The sequence below is a fragment of the Mustelus asterias genome, chromosome 3 (genome assembly GCF_964213995.1).
Source record: "Mustelus asterias chromosome 3, sMusAst1.hap1.1, whole genome shotgun sequence".
Classification (NCBI taxonomy): Eukaryota; Metazoa; Chordata; class Chondrichthyes; order Carcharhiniformes; family Triakidae; genus Mustelus; species Mustelus asterias.
Genome location: NC_135803.1, coordinates 74,497,262 through 74,511,896, shown reverse-complemented (window position 1 = coordinate 74,511,896; position 14,635 = coordinate 74,497,262). Strand labels below are relative to the sequence as shown.

Sequence of the window (14,635 nt, the reverse complement as noted above, 5' to 3'; positions counted from 1 at the left end):
CCCCCAGTTCCAACAGACCCATCTTTTGCCCGTCAGGTGAAGGGGGCAAGGCATGATTCACACAGGAGGGAAACCGGAACACAATAGGATCATGTGATATTAGTGCTGAATTGAAACAGATCTCATTTTGGCTTTTCCCCCCAAGGCATTAATACAAACTGTGGGGGTCATGAATTGATATAGCAGACTAAACACTCTTGAAGGACAGATAAGGTCTACTTGATGGTCAAGATCCAAAATTTGTTTAAATCTCCTGTTTTTTAAACTTGGAAAAACAACAGACTTAAACTGTCAGTGAGTTAAAAACCATTGTCTGCTAGATTGTTTTGATTTGCAGGCCATCTGGTGTAGATTAGAATAAAATTTACCATCCTGCAATTTCAATAGAATCCTTTGCTGACATTTCACAAGGGTACTATTATGTTATTATGAATGCATGGCTGAGTTCCAAAAATAATTATCTCAGCAGAGGGTTCTAGTTTATGATTTTATTGAATATGTAAAGAGGTTATTAAAGGATCAGTTGCTTCTGAACAACAGTTTGTTTTTATAGGAGATAGAAAGCAGAGAAGATTTAAAATCTTTGAATGAGTTTCATGAATTGTTGAGTTTCTTTTCATCTCCATGTGACTTCTCAGGTCTGCCCATGGTGAATACTAGGAGACTGGCTATGGAGGTGGGATGAATTGGCATGGGGTGGGTGGGGAGGGGGTTCATGAGCTGGCATGGAACAGGCATGGGAGGTGGCATGGGGAGTGAAGAGATGGAAGGGGTGAAAGATAGATGACCTAACAGCTTTGAAAAAAAAACTGGGACAAAGTCTCAGAGAACATCTATCATCTATGATTCTTTGATAACAGAGTCGAGCCTTCTAAACCTGCATGGCTGCCCACAAGCTTCTTCTGGGCTCAGTGGGCCCAACTCTATCCCACCCCTGACTCCCCAGAGCAAAAAGTGCATTTAACTGGGCCCTTTAAACCAAAGCAGGTCCACTGAGTCAGGTTATTTAGGTAGCGAAAATCAGGCCCAATGTTTCGGAAGGTGATGCAAAATGCACAATGGAAAGACCGTACTTTTATACCTTGTGTTTATTGGCCTCAGTCACTGGTTTCATTTTCTCTTGTAATTTATGCAACTATCCTCATAGATTAAGCACAAATGCCAAAGAAATTTGTATTCATATTATTTGCTTTGATTAAATGTGACTCTATCCTTACAGAAGTACCTGACTGCACAACTCTATTTTTCACAAGACTCGCACACCAATCCTGACTTGGAAATATATCACTGTCCCTTCACTGTCGCTGGCTCAAAATCCTGGAGCTCCCTCCCTAACAGCACTGTGGGTGTACCTACACCAAATGGACTGCAGCAGTTCAAGGTGGTGGCTCACCACACCTTCTCAAGGGGCAATTAAGGATGGCCGACCAATGCTGGCCTAGCCAGTGATGCCCACTCCTCTGAACAAAAAAAACTGAGCTAAATTCAGAGTTTCTTGGGCTCTGAGCTCTCATCTCCTTGGAACAGTGAGTTTCCAAATCTGTTCCTTACTGTCAGAAAGTTGAGATTTACATCACATCAGTCCAATTCCCTAAAGTCTCAATCTAACACCCTGCATCACCCAGCACTTGCGTGGTTAACATTTAGAACATAGAGTTCTCTTTCACAAAGCATCGCGCTAAGCAGAACTGCAGAATGAATAGTTGAACAACACAATTGTGACATGTCACAGCACAGTGGGTAGCTGGGCTCCACACATGTGGAACTCAATGCTCAGAAACCCATTTACTTAATGTACCCTCAGTGTACACAATATGTAAGGTTCTGGACATGTTAGTAGCATTGGAATAGCTGTGTGCATTGCTCATCCATTGTTTCCCTGAAGGGAATAAGAGTCAACTATGTAGAGGGGAATACAGTTTTAAGGAGGGCAAGCCAAGAGATTTCCTTCCCTGAAGAATATCAGTAAATCAGCTGAGTTTTTTTTTACAACAATCAACAGGTTTCCCGGCAACAAGCCACCAAGTACCAGCTTTGTTTAATTTTTGTTTAAAACAGCGGAACCTGAACTCAGGACGTCTGGGTTGCCACAACCTGTAAGCTACCTCACCAGGTGAGCTGGAGGTGCTTAGAGTGACTGTCAAATTGTCTCTATCTCTGATGTGTTTAGATCCTTGGCTTTGTGTTAAGAAAGAACCTGAGGCTTTCTCGCCTAAAATGTAATTCAAGTGTCACATTGTGACTGAAAGTGAAAGTCCGAGTGTTCTCAACTAACAGGAAACGCTGGAAATATTTTTTTTATTCATTCATGGAACATGGGTGTCGCTGGCAGGCCAGCCATCCCTAGTTGCCCTTGGAGGGCTATTGAGAGTCAACCATATTGTTGTGGTAGCAATACTTAGCAGGTCCGGCAACAGCTGTATTTCAGATTGATGGCCCTTCGTTAGAACAGGAGAAAGTTACAGATATGTCTGGTTTTAAACAGATGTAGAGTCAGGGAAAGGTGTTGGAAAGAATAGAAATGAGGGTCTGGGATAGGGTGGAAGACAGGAGAGATAAAATGGCCAATCTCGTGCTTGATCGGGGATTTACCAACTCTTTTGCCATTCAATCACTCCTGCTTGAAATGGGAAACTCCGCTGGCCAAGAAAAGGACCCAGAGAAGACAAAGGCCAGCGCGCCATGCATCTTCGCAGTCAGGCAGGGAGACAGAGCTGGGGAAGAGAATTAAAGCAATAGGTGAATGGAAGCTCAGAATTACTACAGAGACTAAACAGAAGTGTTTCACTGAGTTCTTTCAAAACTGTAACGCCTGTTCAAGAATTGCAGGTCTCCTCTGCAATGGGCAAACTGAGTGAGTGTTTTGTGGAACACCTTCATTCAGTCTGGAAGTGTGACCCTGAGCTTCCAACTGCCTGTCAATTTAACTCACCACCTTGCCCCTTCTGTTGTCCTCCTCACACGCTGTTCCAATGATGCTCAACACAAGCCAAATGAACAGAAACTCATCTTTCGATGGTCACTTTGCAATCCTACATTCAAATACTGATCCAACAATTTCACATTACAACTGCTGCTCTCATTGTGGTTTTTCTTTCTTGGTTGGCAGCTGTTTGTGATGATTCTGTATTTTTCCAATAACACCTCCTCGAGGCCCATCTTTTGTTTCTTTACTTGTTCCCTTTCATCTTGGGTTATTATCCCTTTTGTCATTAAATCTCTCCTGTCTTCTATCCTATCACAGATTTTCCCCTTTGTTCTATCCCCAACCCTGTTTCTCTGCCTCTGAATTTCCTTTTAAATTTATTACATTTATAACTTTTCCAAGTTCCAATGAAGAGTTATCAGCCTGAACCATTAACACTGTTTTTACCCCCAACAGATGCTGCGTGACTTGCTGAGTTCTTCCAGCTTTTCCTGTCTTTATTTCTGATTTACAGCATCCACAGTATTTTGGCTTTTTTGCCAATAACTCTCCTGCTTTTTTTCAAGCCAGTCCCATGGCATATTTTAAGTCTACCTGACAGGAGCAGGCTCGGTCTCGGTTAAATGTCTCAGATGGCATCTGTGACAGCGTATAAACATATAAGAAAGAGGAACAGGAGTAGGCCATTTGGCCCCTTGAGTCTGCTCTGTCCAGTCATTAAGATGTGATTGTGGCCTGAACTCCACTTTGCTGCCTGTCCCCCATAACCCTAACTCTCTTGCAGAAAAAGCATTTTGTCTAATTCAGCCTTTGAACGTATTCATCGACGCAGTCTTCACCCTACCCTGGGAAGAAAATTCCACATACTAACGACGCTGAGAGAAAAAAATCCTCATCTTTGTCTTATTCTGAAACGGTGCCCGCTGGTTCCAGGTTTCCCCTCCAGGAGAAACTTCAATAAGATCACCTCTCATTCTTCTAAACTCCAATAAGCATAGGCCCAACCTGCTGAACCTTTCCTTATAAAGCAGAACCCTTCATCCCAGGAATCAGCCTACTAAACCTTTCCGAACTGCATCAAGTGCAAGTATGTCCCTCCTTGAGTAAGGAGATCAAAACTGTAGGCAGTACTCCAGGTACAGTCCATCAATGCTCGGTACAGCTGGAGCAAGAATTCCCTATTTTTGTACTCCATCTCCCGCAATAAAGGCCAACATTTCATTTGCTTCTCCACTCCTTTAGTGCCGCACTGGAATATCGGCTTAGATTATATATGCTCAAATTCCTGGAGGGGGGCTTGAACTCACTAACATTTGACACAGGGGAGAGTACTACCATTGAGCCAAGCCCATACTATCTGTTCCACAAAATGGAGTAAGAAGTCTTACAACACCAGCTTAAAGTCCAATAGGTTTATTTGGTAGCAAAAGCCACTAGCTTTCGGAACAGGCTGTTCCTTCGTCAGATGGGTGGGATCAGGACTCCCACCCACCTGACGAAGGAACAGCCTGTTCCGAAAGCTAGTGGCTTTTGCTACCAAATAAACCTGTTGGACTTTAACCTGGTGTTGTTAGACTTCTTACTGTGTTTACCCCAGTCCCTCCACACCACAAAATGGAGGCAGAGTCCAATAGAAATTGCAATAAAAATTGAAAGGGGAAATAGTTACTGACTGGTAAAATTACCTTGTACCCTGCAATCTGCATGTCAAACCCAGTAACCTGCTTTCAGTCCTTTACATTCAAACACCTCAGCAATACAGATCATTCTACTCTCACTCTGTACAAACAAGCCTCAGCTGAATGGAAACAGAAAATGCTGGAAAAACTCAGCAGGTCTGGCAGCATCTGTGGAAAGAGAAACAGAGTTAAGGTTTTGAGTCCAATATAACTCTCCTATGGAATTGGTTCTTCAAATACTTGTGCAGTCTTGGGTATTTCACCAGCGTCTTACATTTGGTGTGAAGAACGGTGGTGCAATGAAATTCTGCAACGGGCAATTTTGTTGACCTTTTCTGCATAAGAACTGATCTCGGATTACTGACCAATTTGTCACAGGTTCATACACACCCAAGTCCAAAAGCAAGTGCCCACATCCTTCACATGGAAGATCTCAGAATGTAAGTGCAGGAGCCAGCACTGTATAGAACCTCACAGTCAAAACGATGTGTTTGGATGCTGACCTGTGCTACTCACCCCTTCTCAGGTTGAGGCTATTATCTGGGTTGGTAGCCTTAGTATCTTCACAATCAGCGCCAATGTCCACAGGCTTGTGTGAGGCAAGAAAAGCAGGGTCCCTGTTACCCTGATCACTATCTGGAGGCCCATGCCATGACCCGCTTGTCCACAGTTATGCAAGGGCAGAATCAGAGTGCAGCCTCCCACAGTCAAATATCCCAGCTGGCACTTCCAATCCTGTCTTACACACATGGAATAGGTGGGACAGAGGTAAATAATACAAGTGTTCGCCAGCATGCACAAAAGAAAGGCAGAATGTTGAGGGAAGAGAGGACATGGGAAGACACCAATCCGGTCAAAGCCTGGGCTGTTGTTGTGCAGCACTCCAAGATAGAGCAGCCCCATGTTATCAGCACCCCATCCACCACCTTAAACATTCACTCCTTCCACCACTGGTGCACAGTGACAGCAGTGTATAATATGTACAAGAGGCACTACTGCAAATTGACAACACCTTCCAAACCCATGGCCTCTACCATCTAGAAAGATAAGGGGCAAGAGCAACAGACACATGGGAAGACCACCATCTGCAAATCCCCTCTCCACTATCCTGATTTGAAGCTACTGGATAGGTGCAGGAAAAATAGGGTTGTTGTAGTGGGAGACTTCAATTTCCCTGGAATAGACTGGAAATCGCTGAGAGCTGGGACTCTGAATGGGGAGGAATTTGTAAAATGCGTACAGGAGGGTTCTTTGGAACAATATGTAGATAGCCCAACTAGAGAGGGGGCTATACTGGACCTAGTACTGGGGAATGAGCCCAGTCAGGTCTTCAAAGTTTCGGTACCGGAACATGTAGCAAATAGTGACCACAATTCTGTTAGCTTTAGGATAGTGATGGAAAAGGATGAGTGGTGTCCCAAGGGTAAGGTGTTGGATTGGGGGAAGGCTAACTTTAGTGGGATTAGGCAGAAATTGGCAGCTCTTGATTGGGAGAGGCTGTTTGAAGGTAAATCCACATCTGGCATGTGGGAGTCTTTTAAGGAACAGTTGTTAGGGCTGCAGGACAGGCATGTGCCTGTAAAAAAGAAGGATAGGAAGGGTAGGATTCGAGAACCGTGGATAACCAGGGAAATTGAGGGACTGGTCAAAAAGAAAAGAAAGGCGTATGTTAGGTCCAGGCAGCTAAAAACGGAGGGAGCTCTGGAGGAGTACAAAGAAAGTAGGAAGGAACTCAAACGGGGAACTGGAAGGGCAAAAAGGGGTCACGAAATGTCCTTGGCAGACAGGATTAAGGAGAATCCCAAGGCATTTTATTCATATGTTAGGAACAAAAGGGTTGTCAGGGAAAAAATCGGACCTCTCAGGGACAAAAGTGGGGAATTATGCTTGGAGCCCAAAGAAGTAGGGGAGATCCTAAATGAATACTTTGTGTCGGTATTCACAAAGGAGAGGGATGTGCTGACTGGGAGTGTCTCGGAGGGGAGTGTTGAACCGTTGGAGAAAATCTCCATTACAAGGGAGGAAGTGTTAGGTTTGTTAGAGAATATAAAGACTGACAAATCCCCAGGGCCTGATGGAATCTATCCAAGGCTGCTCAGGGAGACGAGAGATGAAATCGCTGGGCCTCTGACGCAAATCTTTGTCTCGTCACTGGACGCAGGTGAGGTCCCAGAGGATTGGAGGATAGCCAATGTGGTCCCGTTATTTAAGAAGGGTAGGAAGGATAACCCGGGTAATTATAGGCCGGTGAGCTTGACGTCCGTGGTGGGGAAGTTGTTGGAGAAGATTCTTAGAGATAGGATGTATGCGCATTTAGAAAGGAATAAACTCATTAACGATAGTCAGCATTGTTTTGTGAGAGGGAGGTCATGCCTCACTAACCTGGTGGAGTTTTTTGAAGAAGTAACCAGAATGGGTGACGAGGGAAGGGCCGTGGATGTCGTCTATATGGACTTTAGTAAAGTGTTTGACAAAGTCCCTCATGGTAGGCTGGTGGAAAAGGTTGGATCTCATGGGATAAAGGGGGAGGTGGCTAGATGGGTGGAGAACTGGCTTGGTCACAGAAGACAGAGGGTGGTAGTGGAAGGGTCTTTTTCCGGCTGGAGGCCTGTGACTAGTGGTGTTCCGCAGGGCTCTGTATTGGGACCTCTGCTGTTTGTGATTTATATAAACGATCTGGAAGAAGGTGTAACTGGGGTGATCAGTAAGTTTGCGGATGACACAAAATTGGCAGGACTTGCAGATAGTGAGGAGCATTGTCAGAAGCTACAGAAGGATATAGGTAGACTGGAAATTTGGGCAAAGAAATGGCAGATGGAGTTCAATCCTGATAAATGCGAAGTGATGCATTTTGGTAGAAATAATGTAGGGAGGAGCTATACGATAAATGGCAGAACCATAAAGGGTGTAGATACGCAGAGGAATCTGGGTGTGCAAGTCCACAGATCCTTGAAGGTGACGTCACAGGTGGAGAAGGTGGTGAAGAAGGCATATGGCATGCTTGCCTTTATAGGACGGGGCATAGAGTATAAAAGTTGGGGTCTGATGTTGCAGATGTATAGAACATTGGTTCGGCCGCATTTGGAATACTGCGTCCAGTTCTGATCGCCACACTACCAGAAGGACGTGGAGGCTTTGGAGAGAGTACAGAGGAGGTTTACCAGGATGTTGCCTGGTATGGAGGGGCTTAGTTATGAGGAGAGATTGGGTAAACTGGGGTTGTTCTCACTGGAAAGACGGAGGATGAGGGGAGACTTAATAGAGGTGTATAAAATTATGAAAGGCATAGATAGGGTGAACGGTGGGAAGCTTTTCCCCAGGTGGGTGGTGACGTTCACGAGGGGTCATTGGTTCAAGGTGAAGGGGGGGAAGTTTAACACAGATATCAGAAGGACATATTTTACACAGAGGGTGGTGGGGGCCTGGAATGCGCTGCCAGGCAAGGTGGTGGAGGCGGACACACTGGGAACGTTTAAGACTTATCTAGATAGCCATATGAACGGATTGGGAATGGAGGGATACAAAAGAATGGTCTAGTTGGACCAAGAAGCGGCACGGGCTTGGAGGGCCGAAGGGCCTGTTCCTGTGCTGTATTGTTCTTTGTTCTTGGAACCATATCGCTGTTCCTTCAGTGTCGCTGGCTCAAAATGCTGCAATTCCCTCCCTAAGAGCACTTTGGGACGGCAGCATTTCAAGGCTTTCTCAAGGGTAATTGGGTGGCTGGGGGGAGGGGGGTGGTATCAGATTTAGTTGCTCACAGAAGTCAAACCAATCGAAACCCATCTCCCTCAGGAAACGCCACAGGACCTCAATGAAAGTATTGCTGCTTATCAGGGGGAACCATGGTTACAGCCAGGTTCCAGCTTCCAAGCAGATACCGAGATTAGATTAATGGTTTGCCTCTTTTGTATGTACCAGGCAAAATAAATATACCAGAAAGGGTGTTAAATGAACCGATGTGGGCTTTCTCGATGCGTCACAGTCAAATGAATATTAATCACTTTCCTGGTCAGGGTGTGTTAAGAGTCCTGGACAGACTGATACAAACACCTACTTGTGCATAACTAAAATAGAAACAACATACTGTGGATACTGGAAATCAGAAATAAAAACAGAAAGTGCTCAGTCACGCCTCATCCCCTTCCCTAGGCATCTCCCCATTTAAGCGTAGGAGGTGTAACGCTGGCCCCAATACCCTCTCCCCCCCTCACTGCCCAATGCCCCAAACACACCTTCCAGATGAAGCAGTGATTGTACATCCTTTAACTCAGCCTCTTGTACTCGCTACTCACAATGAGGTCTCCTCGACACTGTGGAGACCAAATGCAAACTGGGTGACCCGCTTTGTGGAACACTGCCATTCAGTCCACAAGCATGACCCCCCCCCCCCCCCCGCCACCCCACCTCCTGGTCAGTTGCCATTTAAATTCACCATCTTGCTCTCATGCCCTTGGCCTGCCCCAATACTCCAGTGAAGCCCAACGCAAACGTGAGGCTTCTGATTAGGAACTCTACAGCTTTCTGGACTCCAGTGAGTTAAGCACCTTCAGGCCATGAATTCTATCCTCCAGTTTGTATTTTTTCCCTAGTGCCAGTCTTTCTCTTGTTCCCATGCTTTGCTTTCAGACAGCATTAACCTTTATACTGCTATCAGCACATTGTGCCATTTTGTTTTCAGACAATGCTGACCTTTATTCTGCCAGTAACATCTACTCTGGATCAATATTTTGTCCCTTTAGTGCTACCATCCCCACTCTCTTTGTCTTTTACCCAGTGACATCTTTGTAATTTAATCTCCCCACCTTCTAACCTATACCTAACCTTCCCTTTTTGCTCCATCTGACCTTCATCTTTATCAACAGCATAAAACCCTTCACATTTCTGCCTCTCTTGCATTCTGAAGAAGAGTTATCTTGCACTCAAAACATTAACTCTGTTTCTCACTCCATGTATGCTGCCAGAGAGCATTTTCTGTTTTCATTTCAAGCACACTCGGGGTCAGTTGTTGTACAGGGCTGCAGAAACTCTGACAATGTCCAGGACAGCACGGCACTAAGTACAAGCGTGTCATGCTAACGTAGTAACTGAACGAGGGTGAAGTATTTCTGACTGGTACCACACCCAGAGAAACTGTCTACCTCCCCAATCTGATATGAATGGTTTGTGCAGAATACATGAGCCAATGATAGCTATCATAGCGGCACGGTAGCACAGTGGTTAGCACTGCTGCTTCACAGCTCCAGGGACCTGGGTTCGATTCCCGGCTTGGGTCACTGTCTGTGTGGAGTTTGCACATTCTCCTCGTGTCTGCGTGGGTTTCCTCCGGGTGCTCCGGTTTCCTCCCACAGTCCAAAGATGTGCGGGTTAGGTTGATTGGCCATGCTGAAAATTGCCCCTTAGTGTCCTGAGATGCATAGGTTGGAGGGATTAGTGGGTAGATATGGGGGTAGGGCCTGGGTGGGATTGTGGTCGGTGCAGACTCGATGGGCCGAATGGCCTCTTTCTGTACTGTAGGGTTTCTATGATTTCTATGATGATTTCTATTACTTAGCAAGCACAGGGATTTTGCTATGAAAAATTATTCAGGCCTCTTCCTCTGTTGTCCTGTGAGAAGGACATTAAGCCCCATACATCTGAACACTGCATTTTCCAAATATGTGCATTTGGTTGTGCGTTTCCGACTGACATCACCCTCAGTTTAAGGGAAACATGCAAACAAAGAACCCGATAAGGACTTGTACATTAAATTGAGTTTCTGCTTAAAAGAACAGGGAGTGGTTGATAATACAGTTGACAAATGCACCGGCGAGTGTGGTACAGAGTCATGCCAGTCCAGGCACGGCCCAAGTTGCTTAATTTCAGCTGGGGCAGTAACTCAAGATTCTCCTGGCTACCAAGAGGCAGGAGGTGGGTGGTAGGGGGAGAGAAAAGAGAATATTAAAGAGTATTTGGCCATGGTTTTTCCTCCTGGTCTCTCTCCAGTTGGCCCTATTCCGGACATGAGGTAAAGGCAGGATCAAGCTCAGCTATAACCTCCTCCTCCTTCCTGAGTCAGATAATTGGCAATGTCTGGCCTGGACTTGCAGGTGAGGCCTAAACCACGATTTATTGCTCCATTCAATGCCAGGATTCCCATCACAAAACAAGCCATAGATCTCACCCGACCCATCAGGGTGAGGGTCCCAGGCAGAAGGGAGTGAGGCAACCTAAGATCCATTGCCACACCACCCACTGATAATCACAAAGCATCCAAGGCTTGGGAGTCCATCACCTGGCAGCTCTCTGACACTAGGCTGTGGTTAGTTCATGCAGAGGGAAAAAAATATCAATGGATGAGCAGAACGAGCGTTCATGATGTGTCAACAAACTCTACAATGATGAACAATGAACGAGTTGTCAAAGGTAGTAACTCCACAATGTCACTGAACATTCTCGCTTTGGACAATTATAACAACAGGGACTGGGATAAATAGGACCTTTGCAAAATGCCAAATATTCTATGGGACACAACCCATGGAAGGGAAGGGCTGTGTTATTAGAGATTCCAGGCCAGGGTTATTAGTGAGTATGTTAGCATGAATGGAATTTATGGAGGTTTTCTCAAATTGTCTTTATGGATTAGACTGCATATCTAGAGCTTTAGCTCAGGAGATCAAATGCACAGGGCAGGGACATGATACAGGGGTGGGCCGATAGCAGGGAAGGATGGGCTGTGGGGCAAGGTTGCCAGCGATTGGGCACAGTCTGTTCTTAGTAGGCTATGGTCAATGAGAATGTATAGACCATGAAAAGGCAGACAGGGCATGGGGTCTGTAGAGTTTGGCCAACATGGCCTTTTCTTATTTCATTTTCAGGCATGCATTTTAAACATCAAGTGATGGTGTAAAGGGGGCAACGTCGAATCAGCCTCCTGTTGTACACCATTGCTCGACTTCCCTTTCATTTAATAGGCAGAATCAGGCAAAATGTATGTCAGGTGACGAGATCGACACTTCACACCACTGGCCAATGGGAAAATCACCCCAAACTGTGGGGAACAAACCAATCTCCCTTTCAGTATGACTGCTAAAACATAATACACAGTATCACTCTCTCCAGGGACTTACTACTATGGTAGGTGGAGACCAAACAGTAGCAATGCTAGTCATATTGACAGCATAGTGAAGGTACCAATGAGGTGCAATAAACCTCTCGAGAACGTGTGTCTGTGAGAGTGTGTGAGAGTGTGTGTGTGTGTGTGTGTGTGTGTGTGTGTGTGCACGTGTGTACCTGTGTGTCTGTGTGTATGTCCATGTGTGCCCGTGTCTCTGTGTGTCCATGTCCATGTGTGCATGTCCATCCATCCATTAGCACATATGCTACCAGCAACAAGAGTGACGTGGCCAGTACACCATCTCTTAAAGACACTTGAAGCCGCAATGAAATATGCTGAAGAAGCAATTTGTTTATTGTGTTTCACACAGTGGGGAACGAGATACAGTTCTTGAATAATGATACGGGTACATTTAGTGATTCCAGCGGAGAGCAGCCCTCAGCAGAGACGCTGTTAATTAATGAACTCTAACAGGGCATAGACCGTTCTCTCAATGTGCTCCGTTTCAATGCATTCCTCACCGAGATCACTAAATGTGCCCTCTACAAAAATCTGAATATAAATCACGATCAGCTATAAACAATCCTATCCCCATCAAAGTACAGTACAGACTAACCACAACGGTTTGTTAATAACACGGACAGGTTCTAATCTGATATCCCCCTTCAGTCTGCCAGCAATAAGCAGGCCAAGTACAGGTAGTGCATGGGATAACAAGTCAGCTTAAAGTGACAGTGTGAATCTTCCCTCGCAGTTGTACTATGCTGTATAAGCTTCTGGTTTATCGTTCACAATGCATGAAATGAAATGAAAATGAAAGTTGCCATAGTCCAAGAGGAGCGTAGGCTGCTCTCCCTTTTGACGGTGGTGGTGATTTAACCTGAGGATTACCACACCTCAGGTGAGGGATAAGGTTGAGATGGCAGGGCCTTCATGGATAACCTCAGCTGGGACGGGAATTGAACTCGTGCTGTTGGCGTTGTTCCGCATCACTAACCAGCTTCCAACCAACTGAACTAAACCAACCCCCCCTAATCATTCCAAATGCTGTGGTCTGAGAGGCCAAAGGCACGTCATAGAGGTTTACTGCATGGAAACAGGCCCTTTGGCCCAACCTATCCATGCCACACATTTTTTTAAAACCCCTAAGCTAACCCCAATTGCCCGCATTTGGCACGTATCCCTCTAGACCCATCTTATCCATGTAACTATCTAAATGCTTTTTAAAAGACAAAATTGTACCCGCCTCTACTACTACCTCTGGCAGCTTGTTCTAGACACTCACCACCCTCTGTGAGAAAAAAGTGCCCCTCTGGACACTTTTGTATCTCTCCCCTCTCACCTTAAACCTATGCCTTCCAGTTTTAGACTCCCCTACCTTTGGGAAAAGCTATTGACTATCTCGCTGATCTGTGCCCCTCATTATTTTATAGACCTCTATAAAGGTCACCCTTCAGCCTCCTACGCTCCAGAGAAAAAAGTCCCAGTCTATCCAGCCTCTTCTTATAATTCAATCCCATCAAGTCCCGGTAGCATCCTAGTAAATCTTTTCTGCACTCTTTCTAGTTTAATAATATCCTTTCTATAATAGGATGACCAAAATTGCACACAGTTTTCCAAGTGTGGCCTTACCAATGTCTTGTACAACTTCAACAAGACGTCCCAACTCCTGTATTCAATGTTCTGACCGGTGAAACCAAGCATGCCGAATGCCTTCTTCACCACTCTGTCCACCTGTGACTCCACTTTCAAGGAGCTATGAACATGTACCCCTAGATCTCTTTGTTCTGTAACTCTCCCCAACACCCTACCATGAACTGAATAAGTCCTGCCCTGGTTCAATCTACCAAAATGCAACACCTTGCATTTGTCTAAATTAAACTCCATCTGCCATTCGTCAGCCCACTGGCCCAATTGATCAAGATCCTGTTGCAATCGTAGATAACTTTCTTCACTGTCCACTATGCCAACAATCTTGGTGTCATCTGCAAACTTATTAACCATGCCTCCTATATTCTGATCCAAATCATTAATATAAATGACAAATAACACTGGTTATTTGGACCCAGCACTGATCCCTGAGGCACCACTGGTCACAGGCCTCCAGTTTGAAAAACAACCCTCTACAGCCACCCTCTACCTTCTGTCAAGAAGCCAATTTTGTATCCATTTAGATACCTCACCCTGGATCTCGTGAGATTTAACTTTATGCAACAACCTGCCATGCGGTACCTTGTCAAAGGCCTTGCTAAAGTCCACGTACACAACATCAACTGCACTGCCCTCAATCTACCTTCTTGGTTACCCCTTCAAAAAGCTCAATCAAATTTGTGAGACATGATTTTCCACTCACAAAGCCATTCCTCCCTAGCCTCCCACAATGTCCTGGGATACACTTCATCAGGTCCCGGGGATTATCTACCTTGATGCGCTTTAAGACTCCAGCACTTCCTTCTCTGTTATATGTACACTCCTCAAGACATCCCTATTTAATTCCCCAAGTTCCCTAACATCCATGCTTTTCACAATAGTAAATATTGATGAGAAATATTCTTTTAGGATCTCACCCGTCTCTTGTGGATCCGCACACAGATGACCTTGTTGATCCTTAAGAGGCCCTACTCTCTCCCTTGTTACTCTTTTGCCCTTTATGTATTTGTAGAAGCTCTTTGGATTCTCCTTTGCCTTATCTGCCAAAACAATCTTGTGTCCCCTTTTTCCTGATTTCTCTCTTAACTCTACTCCTACACCCCCTATACTCTTCAAGGGATTCACTTGATCCCAGATGCCTATGCATGTCATGTGCCTCTTTCTTCTTCTTGACCAGGGCCTCAATATCCTGAGTCATCCAGAGTTCCCTGCTTCTGCCAGCTTTGCCCTTCACTCCAAGAGGAATGTGTTTACCCTGAACCCTGGTTAACACACTTTTGAAAGCCT

General features: G+C 45.3%; 1 protein-coding gene across 2 annotated transcripts in view; it reads right to left on the bottom strand.

The window, feature by feature from the left end:
- Positions 1 to 14,635, bottom strand: part of dzip1l (DAZ interacting zinc finger protein 1-like) — a 123,910-nt gene that overhangs the window by 43,124 nt on the left and 66,151 nt on the right. The gene's annotated exons all lie outside the window — the stretch shown is intronic.